The 11171-nt window shown below is 47.4% G+C and overlaps 1 protein-coding gene across 1 annotated transcript in view; it reads left to right on the top strand.

Moving 5' to 3' along the window:
- The first annotated feature begins 2405 nt into the window (after positions 1-2405).
- OPA1 (OPA1 mitochondrial dynamin like GTPase) overlaps positions 2406-11171 on the top strand; it is a 1475337-nt gene continuing 1466571 nt past the window's right edge. The window contains exon 1 of the mRNA XM_069617416.1: positions 2406-2424. The gene's annotated coding sequence lies outside the window, so the exon portion shown is untranslated. The remainder of the gene's footprint in view (positions 2425-11171) is intronic.

Genomic DNA, 11171 nt, shown 5'->3' with positions numbered 1-11171 from the left:
ACTTTTAATAGAATGCAGTTAACAGGGATTTGTTGGGCCTAAACGGGAAACCCTTTCATTACATGGGGCTGCTCACTTCTTTGCTACGTGCTTTTTCACCGGGACATTCGAAGCTTGTATTTACGTGCACGTTTAGGATGCTGAATATATTCATCCATATTTTCATATTCCCCTTCAGTGGCAAAAACATCTAGGTGACTGCATGACCCGTAGTCGCACACTTCTGAAGTTATGCGTTTGCTATTCAACAAGAACTTGAAAGCAGATTGCCTTTCCAGGGTACTCCTGGAGTGTTAGCTAAAGAAGGAGACTGCTGAAGTGATTATAGTAAAGGTGGGGACAACATAGCTGGGAGAGCTATTTAGGAGGTTCAAGGCTTACATGGATAGTGAGGATATGAATAAAACAAGAGAGTGCATTGTTTGGGGCTAGCACATGAAGCAGGAACTGGCCAAGATGTAGACCCGTTGGTGTGCCGTTACAGGTGAGGGAGAACTGTCCATAGAAGGTTTTGCCTATTTGAGGTGTAAGAAGATAGTTAACTGAATTGTCTTATGAGGGGGATCTTGCAAGCAGGCTTACCAAGAAGATGATGAGACAATGCTTTTGGTAGGCAGAAATCGATATGCAGTCCAAGGCTAGTTTCAGGGATTGCCATACTTGTACTACGAGTGACAAAGCTTAGTGTACGTTGACCCCATCACTGGCCCTGGATGAGTTTCCAATTGCACTATTGGCCAAGAATGGGCCTTTGCAAACACTTGATAGTGGAATCAGAATTACTTTGGTTGGCTAGCATTCTACCTGGGTGGATGTAAGGCCAGTTGTGGAGGCCACACCCAACGTTATTATTTACTTCTCAGTAGACATATACCTTGAGGTGCAGTCCACTTTGTTTGAGCGTTCCGTTCACCGTTGTGCCATGAACAAACCCACTGAGCCAAGGATATGGTGCTGAGGACAAAGGACATGGTCATGTGAGGAATCGCATTAGCATCAGCGAGTCGGCTGCCTTGGAGGGAGGTATTAGGGGAAAAGGGATTGGCCTCATGCCTATGCCCAGAGGTTGGCAGAGGAGATTCACCACTGACATTAGCACGTGGTGGCCAGGGGTAACTGCATGGGTGTAGGAGCACAGAAGAAAGGCGACTCGGGCCATTGTAGGGATCGGCATGAACACCTCCCGTCACCACTGAAGAGAAGATGCAGACTTGGAGGGCAGGGCTTGCTCCATAATCTGTCATACATGTCTATTCTAGCCCAGAACATCATCAATGGTGAGGGATTCAAGGTCGGCCTATCGGGTGTATTGTACAATATCAGAGTGATGGAAAAATGTACAAATCAAAAATATTCAAGATCTTCAACAGTTAGCTTTCTACAGGTTAAAAGATGTGCAGTTTCTTGATTGAATTAATCAGAAGGTCTCAATCAGAGCTAAGACTAGGTTTTTTTGTTTGTTTTTGTTTCCAGCTAAGTGATAAGGACATTGAAAAAGCACATGGAATGTCCAACACAGGTCTACTATGTTGATACTTATCAATAAAGCAATATAGAAATAGTATAACATGTGGGCTACCTATTGCTGAAAACAGAGCTGCAATAAATGAGAAATTAACCATGTCAATGTTTTTGCAGACTTTACTGTGAAGGTTTCCCTGCACAGGGTCACTCGTCTGTATATTTTCTTGGACAGCCAGCTTCATTGCTTGACTAGCTGCTGGACATGAGCAAATTCATGAACACGGCTGGTCTGAGCATAGGTCTCGGATACAAGCAGCCAAGCCTGGCATCAATCAGCTGAGAGGTTTTAGTTGCCAGAGCCAGAGAACCATCTGTGATAAACTGGAGTCAAAGGCTCAGCATCTGGAATGCCTGCCGCAGTGACGGAATCCCTCTTTGTTGAATGACTCTCTTTGTTGTTGTCAAGTGGGGAGATGTGCTGTGTACTCTGGTTACCCGGGTTACGTGGAGTGTGGACAGGCCTTGTGCTGTGGGCGGTTAGGGTCTTGTCTGGGTCAGTTGGAGGGATAGTCTTGAGCAGTGAATGTGCTATCCTGGAGCTCCAGCTCTCCACTTACCTGGAGCCCCCCTCATCGCAGTGAACCTATGATTTATGATTATTAATAGGTAAGTACAGCTCCAGTGTCCCTCATCATCAGCATCCCTGGGCCTGAAGCAGGATTCATTGACTTCATGATTCATGGGATGTAATGGGGAGTGATTATGCTAATGAACCTTTCAGCTGTCTGGGATGTATTTGTTATATGTTATAAGCTTCATTATTCAAATTGAGGTGTGACCCATAGAGACATACTTATTTATTACCTCTTGTAACACAGGATCCAGTTCATCACATCTTTCTGATTTTGACATGCGTGTGCACATGGTATGATGCAGCATGCTGAGCTCCAGAACATGGTGGTGAGTACAGAGAAATCTAAGGCACCTTTGGTGGCATTGCTTGATTTTGTTTTTCTGAGATGGTTGGCTTTGGTTGGGCACAGAGGATGTCTCTTTTGTGGATTTTGAACTTGGGTGTTGGGCACTGTCACATCTGTGATGGGGCTCAAAGAACCATACAAACTCTGGAACTGCGATTTCAAGTACTTTACTTGGGAACGTGTACAGTGAGCAGGAGAAATAACAAATGTGTTGGGTATAAAATGTTGGGATAAGATCAGGATAATTTCAGTGGCTCTGAGTAGGTGTGCAGGGAAACTTAAAAGTTCAAAGGGGCTTCTCTCCAACCTCATAATGTTATGGGGGGTTCTTCCCAGGCCAACAGACTGACCTGTGTAAAAGTCTCTTGCAGATCCCCTCGCCTGGACCTTGGATAGTCCTCAGCAACTCTGGATTCATTTGCATGTCTCCCAATTCATTTCCTCTTTTTTTGTCTTAGATTTTCTGTTCTTCTGTCTACTCGCTGCATTGCCAGGATCCCCCAGTTGCTCCTTAGTGAGATTCTTCTGACTCTGTGGAAAGGGAGTCTGAGTCTTCGGCAGACAGCATGGTACATCGCACAGGCATGTATGGGAGCTGTGCAAGGTCAGGAGCAGATGAGAGTGGCCAACTACTCAGCCCTTTGTGGTTGGCTAGCTCTTCCAACATGCACTCCCAGTGAGTGGGTCTCCCCTGGCTTCCCCCAGTTTCTCAACACTCTGTTTCCCAGCATCCCTCCCATCTCCTCCTGGCTTCTAACAGGTATTCCCTTTCTGGTGGCTCCTCCCTCTTCCCCTTATTGTGCACACTCTCTTTCCTGATCTTCTACTGTGCACTCTTCAATCAAGAGTTCCAGATTCTTCTCATTCCTCCTTCCTAAGGCTCGCACCTTTGTAGCCCCTCTAGGAACTCCCTGTACCATCCACACCTTTTCTACCCTTCTGGATCAATTACAACTAGTTTGTCCACATTCCTAGCCCCTCTTGACACTCCTAATTCACCTCTGTGGACACTCCTAATACTCCCTTTGGACACTCAAGTACCATCATCCACATTTACTTCACCCCTCTAGACACTACTTTTTTTTGTTAACACCTTCTTCATCTCTCTGGACCATCCTAGTATCATCTACTCCTTCCCCTGGACACTCCTAGTGGCACCCCATGCCCCATCTCCCCCCTGGACACTCTTCTCACAGTCCTGTCTTTCTCGACCACTCTGAGCACTGTCATCACCAACCCCACCTTCTTCATCCCTCCGCGAACACTCCTAGCCCTATCCTTATATTCTCCACCCCTCTGAGCACTATCTTTACCACCCCCAGCTTCTTTGCCCTTTTGGCACTACTGCTACTGGCCTCTCCTTCAGGCCAGTCTTAGATCAGATTGCATCCTGACTGTTCCTTGCAAATAGAAAATACAACACTTCAAATACTGAGTATATTCTTTTCAGCAACCCCAAACATGTATTGCCTATTCAATCCTGGCTGCCTATGCTGTCATCTTTTGATGGCTTGCTTAAACTGGCCTAGGTGGTCAAACCTCTTGACTTCTATATTAATGAGAAATTGACCATGAAAGATCATGTTTTCAAGAAATTTCAAGCTGCTAATTTTCAAATATAGCTACTTACAACAATTAAGTACTTCATTCCTCCCAAGCTTTACCATACAATGGTTTATGCCTTGCTGCATTCTCCTACTGATGACAGTACCGCCATCCTTTTTAGTGCTTCCTTGTGTGCCATCGTCCCCTTAAATACCCCAGAATGCTGCGGCTAGGTTTGCAGATTCCATTCCTCTGCTTTTGGGTGAGCTCTGTTGGCTTCCGCTGAGAGGATTCCATTTATGATTTGTTGTGTTGCTCCTTGTTCAAATATCAGGAGGTAATCCAATCATCAGAGGAAGCAGAGATTCCCTACGCCAGAACGTTTCTCTGGCTCATCTGGCTAGAACCTCCAACTCGGCTTTCTCCTTTTCTATTCCTCCTATGGAATAGCCTCCCACTGATCTTACACTGGCCCCGACTTTGTTGATTTTTCAGAAATATATTTAAAACTTTTCTCTGGGCCTCATTAGGAGTTCGGCGATCTATGGTAAAAGTGTCTCTAGCGGAAATTACTGCCACCTTTATCATAATGCCAAATAAGTAGTCAGAGCAAATTCTGCCAGCGGAATTAGCCCCCGCAGAATTAGCGCCAACCTATCGCGGAATTAGCCCCAGCACTAATTCCGCTGATCGAATTACTGCAGAGATTCAAAACGGTATTTACACAATATTAAAAGTTGAAATACAGCTCAAAATGGGTGGTAATTTCACCAAAAACACAGTGCAGTTACCTGCACCTAAAATATGAAGGTAAATGCATGCAGGTGTTGGAAATGAAGACACAGGTGCACCCAATCCACTCAGAAAGGGTACACAAGGGCCCACACCTTCACCAAACTGTGGACATGGACAACGGGTTCAAATTTTGTTCTCAAATGTTTTATTAACTTAAATTGTAGGTTGGAGTTAGGCCTAACTTGCCCTATGCTAAGGTGCGTGTAGTCGTCTTGCTCTGGAGGTGGGGGTACTATGCATGCGGAATGTAGTGATGTTGTGCAGAATGTGGTGTGTGCGTGTCTGCTGGGGTATCTATATGTGGCAGTTACACCTAGGAGCTGGATGGTGTGGATGCACCAGTGTCTGCCTGTCCTGGAACCTACCTATGTGACTTACCTGATGCTTACCAGTAGACCAATAACCCTACCTTAAGTAACCTGGGCCTGGGTGACTTCTTGGCTAATGAACCTACAGCAGTGGGATTTCCCAACCTAAATAAAACTAATGATAGTCTGTGTCCAAAACCTATACTTGCCCTCACAACTAACCGTACACAATGTGTAGGGATGCCAGCATCAAAATGAGTAGTGTTCAAAATAAAGTTCTGAGCTTCTTCCAGCTCTTGGCTTGTGATCAGCTTTCCCTTCCCCAAATTCAAAACAGTCCTCAAGGTATCTGGGTTCCCTTCCCCAAGAGTTCAAATCTTCCATCTTTTCAAATACACAACACAGTTCCTTGGGACACTTCCCAGCTCTCGGGATAGCACTCATTCACATAGGCAGTTCTTTTTCTTGCAGGTTGTTGCCAAACCTAGGCTTCTTTATGGACACTTCCTTGGGCTTCTCCATACCCGGGGGCACTCGGTCTAGGCGCAGTTGTCGGCCCACACAGTCCACACATTACAGATCACGCAACCAATACCCTTCTTGATATCTTTCCATCACTAATTAGCCGCTGCTTCCTTGTGACAGTGATGTTGCGTTGATTCCCCAGTGGCACGCTCTTCCGACACTCTACCGTGGCTTGATTGGCCCTGGTGCACTTTGTCACACTTTTCTGTATTCCTCTGGCTCTTGCCAACACAGGTTTCCTCTTAACCTGCAGTTCCTGGAGTCTGTTCCTACTGGGCCAGTATTCGGTTTCTCATCCTCTAACTGTCTTGGTATTATTAGACTTTGCCCCAGCTTGTGTTTCAGATAATGCAGCACAACCTCTTGATGACAAACCGTGACTTATTTGACTGCCTTGATTTCATTGCACTTTCCTGTAATCTTCTGTCTTTTTGCTCCTACAGGATTCCTCTTGATCAGTAGTTCCTTGAACTCTTTTAGCTTTGATTCCTACTTTGGATTCGTACCAGTGGCATCTCTTGCAAACACAGGTTTTCCCTTTTTTAACCTGCAGTCCCTTGAGATCTTTTAGCTTTGATCAATAGTTGTCTTCTTATCTTCTAGCCTTCTTGGTAAGCTTTCACATTGGCAATACTTGCATTGCATCCCATACATTAAATGGTATCTGCCACATGCACTACCTTTCTTTCACTCCATTCTTGAGTGCTCAACACTTGCCTTTACCCTGCTCGGCATTCAAGAGTGCTTATTATAACTTTCAGTTCATTCAGTATTCAAAAGTACTTGTTTCCGCATTTAAAACGACTTGAAATGATTTTCAGTTTGTTTGGTATTCAAAAGTACTTGGAACCACTTTCAGTTTGTTTGGTACCCAAAACAACAATGTTCAGTGCCTCACCGCCTGCCAACCCGGTATTTCCCATTCAGTCACCGGTTAGAGCTTACGGTGTTGTGAGATCTCTGCTGTTCCGGGCTTTCACCTGCTCGAGCGGGACCTCACTCCTCCCCCAGCGGTTCTCCATGGCGTTGCTCCCCAGTAATGCTCTGCCTGCAGCCCCGGACTTTTGTGAACACTTTGCTAGGTCACGCTGGTTTTCCACAAGCCATCTGCTACTGGCCTCCCGCGTTCCATAGTGTTGCTTCCTGCTGCATAAACTCTGCATTGATCTCCGGGTCTCGAGTGCTTCACTTACCATGCCACTGCTTGGGAGTTGCTTCCCCAGCTGCTGCCTCAGCCTCCTCGGCTCACACTGCCTCCACAGCGGACTCCATTTCCAAACAGAGTTTGGGTTTTAGAGTGCCCGCCACCATAATGATTCCAGGAAAGACTAGACCGCTCATCATCAGAACGGTAGTTCTGTCTTATTTGTGTTGCCCTCCTCCTTGCCCCAGTACACAACTGAGGCAGGTAAATGTTTATTTTAACAAAAGGATGCTGACATGTGCCTGTATTAATAAAAGGGGGCTGATATGTGTTTGTCTTCCTCAACTGAGGATGTGTCTTTCTAGTTGGTCTCGTCCGCGTCCCAGTAGAGGTGATGTTTCTGAGGGAGTGTTTGAAAGGAGGAAAAGGGAAAGGGTTGACAGTAGCCTACAAAGGCTTGAGGGTTTGAGGGTTCAGAGTGAAAAGTCAAAGGGGGATACCATGTCTCTCCTCACTCCCCAAGTGCCCTCCACCCAGGTGAACCTCCCTCGCATATCCACCCCCAGGGTCAGGATTCAAAAGCAAAGGCCTTTCTCTGGCCAGCTGAGAGGAGGATCCAGGGGGTAAAAGAAGTGAGGACGCCCTCAGGTTCCTCACAAAACACACTTCCCAACAGCATTCTGCCACTAGCTGCTGCAAACTGGGACATGCAGCGGCTGCTGCTTCGCATTGAGCTGCACAGGCTGGAAGAGCAGCACAGGGTATAGGGCACAGAGAGGAGGAGGAGGAGGAGTAGGAGACACCATGCAAGGTGAGCTCCCATGCCCCGATTCAGGCCCTCATCTTGGATCTTAACTGACAACCAGCTGATCACCCTGGACCGGCTTAACAGGGCGACCACTGCTGAGCTACTCTCCCTGATCCGTGAGGACATAGAGAGCGGGATAAATATTAGGACTGCCTCACCCCCGCTGCTGAAGCTTGTGTTGTTCGTACATTTCTTAGCAACTTGCACCTACCAGCACACTGTGGGCATGCTGCATGCCATGTCCCAGCCCACGTTTTCAAATGTGCTTGTACAGGTCCTGGAAGCACTCCTGTGCTGTGCCTCCAAGCTCATCTCCATGCCCACTGCCCCGGCACAGGTGAAAGCCATGGTTTCATGCAGCAGCCAACATGCCCCACGTAACTGCTGCTCTGGACCTTACCTATATGGCGTTGGTGGCCCCACAGGCATCCGAAGAGGTACAGCATAACAGGAAGCAGTATCACTCCTTCAATGTCCAGGTCCCCTGCAATGCCAACCTCATCCTCACACACTGCTGTGACCGCTTCCCTGGTTCCACCCATGACCCCAAGGTCCTGTGGAACAGCACACTGCCTTCATACATGAAGAGGCACAGAGGGCAATGGACATGGATAATGGTTGAGTACAAGTGCCATCACACAAACTGACGTTGCAGCACCAGTGAAATGCCATGTGAACAGGGAGGAGAAGGCGTGGTGGAGTAAGGAGTCAGACAAAGGGGTAGTATGTTTCAACACGTTTTATTTTAAAAATAAAGAACAGGTCCTACCTCTCCCTACCTCTAAAGGGTTATACCTGCCTAAACAACTATAACTTGAGTGTTCGTCATCGGGATATTTGTCCAAATGAAAAGTCGGTCCTCTGTCCAAGAACCTACTCTAGCCCTATCACAAGTTTTCAAAAAGGTTCAGCATCTAAATGTTGGGATGAACATCCCACGTCCCAAACGCGAGAGAAAATACAAACTAAAAACACAAGACTGAAACCACACAGAAGGCCAGAGGCCCACACAGCATGCATATTGCACACGCCTTAGGTGAAGTCAACAAGGGAATAGACTCATTTCCGAGACCTTTCCTGGCCAGGAAATACACACACACACACATAGAATTTTGTTCATGTAGGATGAGGTGTGAGAAACCAAAGGGTGTCTCACCTACTAGTCCCAAGGGCTCTTAGCTGGCCAGAGCACAGCCATCGCCTTTGGATCCAGACCCTGGGGGTGGACCAGTGCCAGAGGATCACTTGGGTGAGGGGTCTTCGGGAAGTGGGGGTGAGACGACCGATGGTGAGACGCGGTATTCCCCCCTTTCCCGTACCCATGACCCATGCTATTTTATAGGATTCTCCAACAACCCAATTCCCCCCTCCCTTTTCTACACAAACACTCGGCCGAAAAAGACGCTGACAGAGTAAAGAGGCTAAACCGTAAGGGTACCGGTACTGGTAATCCCTTACCGCCTTACTACGAGGTCCCTTCGCGGGTCCCTACCTCAACGGCTGGTTTTACCAGCCTTTAAGGACGGGACCCGCAAAGGGACCTTGGAGGTAATTACGGTACCTCAATTTGCGATACCGTAATTACTGCCTTCCCCATTCCCATTGAGCCCTATGGGGGTTCAAATGGGAATGGGGAAGGGCCAATGGTGAATGGGGAATTACCGCCCCGCCAACCTTGGAATGGGGCGGTAATTCCGCCATTCACCATGGCGGAATCGGTAAATTACCGGCGGCAACCATGGTTACCACCTTCCGTGTAATGAGGCCCAATGTGTTTTAAAGGGTTACAGTGTCATCAGTGATGATTTCTATACAGTCTACAAGTTACATTCCATTGGTTAGGGAAGGGGTGCGAATATGTCGCTATAAGGGCCAGCTCCTCGAGATTGGCTGATGACTTGACGAGAGGTGGGACATCACATGGTTCAGCTGGGCCGTTCCGTGCGAGGTGAAGGTTGGGTCAGGTCCGGAGAGGTGGTTGGTTCTGGCTAAACTAATCTACACACTATCACAAGACATACAGTAAATAATGATCATTACTACACCTTTAAAGTATATATTAGAAGCCTATAAATTGTACACGTTTGTTTGCACTATCCTGCTTTGGGTCACTAGTGAGGTGATGTCATGCCTGCCGGTCATACCTCTGGACCAGGAACAACTTCTCCATACAAGATGAGTTACGCCCATAGATCCAGTAGACCTTTTTACTCAAAATGGAGGTTGTTCGATACATTGCCCGGAAAACGACGTCTGCATTTTTCACGTCGTTAATTTTCACGTGACTTAGGTCCGTCAGGTGTATCACGGCAGTGCGTACATAAGCAGCGTGGAAACTCCATTCGCTGCTTCTGATTAAGTCAATTTTGACGTTTGTAGCTGAACTCCGGACCTGCGTTCTCGCATTCGCTTCAGCAAACTTCTTTGGCCTAATTTGAGCCTACTTTCCTCCACACGCTAATTCCTGGGTTGCGTGTATCCAGTTCGCGTGCCAAATTCCCCGCAGACGCTGTCTGCAAGCGCGGCTGTCCAGAGCTGCGTGAATCCTGTTCGCGTACCAATTCTCCACATGGACGCTGTCTGCAAGCGCGGCTGTCCAGAGCTGCGTGAATCTTGTTTGCGTGCCAATTCTCCACGCGGACGCTGTCTGCAAGCGCGGCTGTCCAGAGCTGCGTGAATCCTGTTCGTGTGCCAATTCTCCACCCGGACGCTGTCTGCAATCGCGGCTGTCCTGAGCTGCGTGAATCCTGTTCGCGTGCCAAATCTCCACGCGGACGCTGTCTGCAAGCGCGGCTTTCCTGTGCTGCGTGAATCCAGTTCGCGTGCCAATCTCCACGCGGACGCTGTCTGCAAGCGCGGCTGTTCTGAGCTGCGTGAATCCTGTTCGCGTGCCAAATCTCCACGCGGACGCTGTCTTCAAGCGCGGCTGTCCAGAGCTGCATGAATCCTGTTCGCATGTCTAAATCTTCACGCGGAAACGCCGTCTACTAGCGCGGCTGGCTTGGCTGTGTGTATGCTGTCGCGTGCAAATCTGCACGTGTTTTTCTGAACTACTTCGAACTTTTGGTACCTGTGACAGTCAACAGGTGAGATTCTTATTTTATTCTTCGTGGGAAAGGAAGTATTTCATGAACTATTGGGAGGTGATTGTGCACAGTACATTGGACGCTATCCTGTGGTGCACCAACCCGGTATCTAGCGAGAGCCTCGTGCCGTTCGGGATAAGTCTCCCTTACTAATCTTCCCTTCCTCTGTCGTTTGTTCAACTCTTGGAACTCTTCAAGAAACTGTCCTGGAATTGTTCAGTTTAGCCTTAAGGTCAGTGTGTGAATTAATCTCAATTCTGTGTTTCTTAGTATTTGACTTGGGACAGTGTCTTATGATACTTTATTTATCCTAGGCATACTTCCTATACAATTCCCACGCCCTTTCCAGTGATCCATCTCTCTGCTGTTTTATTCAGTCACAGAGTTGTATCATTTGGAAGGTCTAATTTGACCTGCCTACAATCAAGTCGTGTGAAGATAGGATCAAGAAAAGCCCTACCAAATTGTATCCTTTTTTGGTTACTGTATCCTTTTCAGTTGATATTTTGGTGATTT

The sequence above is a fragment of the Ambystoma mexicanum genome, chromosome 10 (assembly GCF_040938575.1).
Source record: "Ambystoma mexicanum isolate Mex_15411 chromosome 10, UKY_AmexF1_1, whole genome shotgun sequence".
Lineage (NCBI taxonomy): Eukaryota > Metazoa > Chordata > Amphibia > Caudata > Ambystomatidae > Ambystoma > Ambystoma mexicanum.
This window is presented reverse-complemented; position numbering and strand designations above follow the sequence as displayed.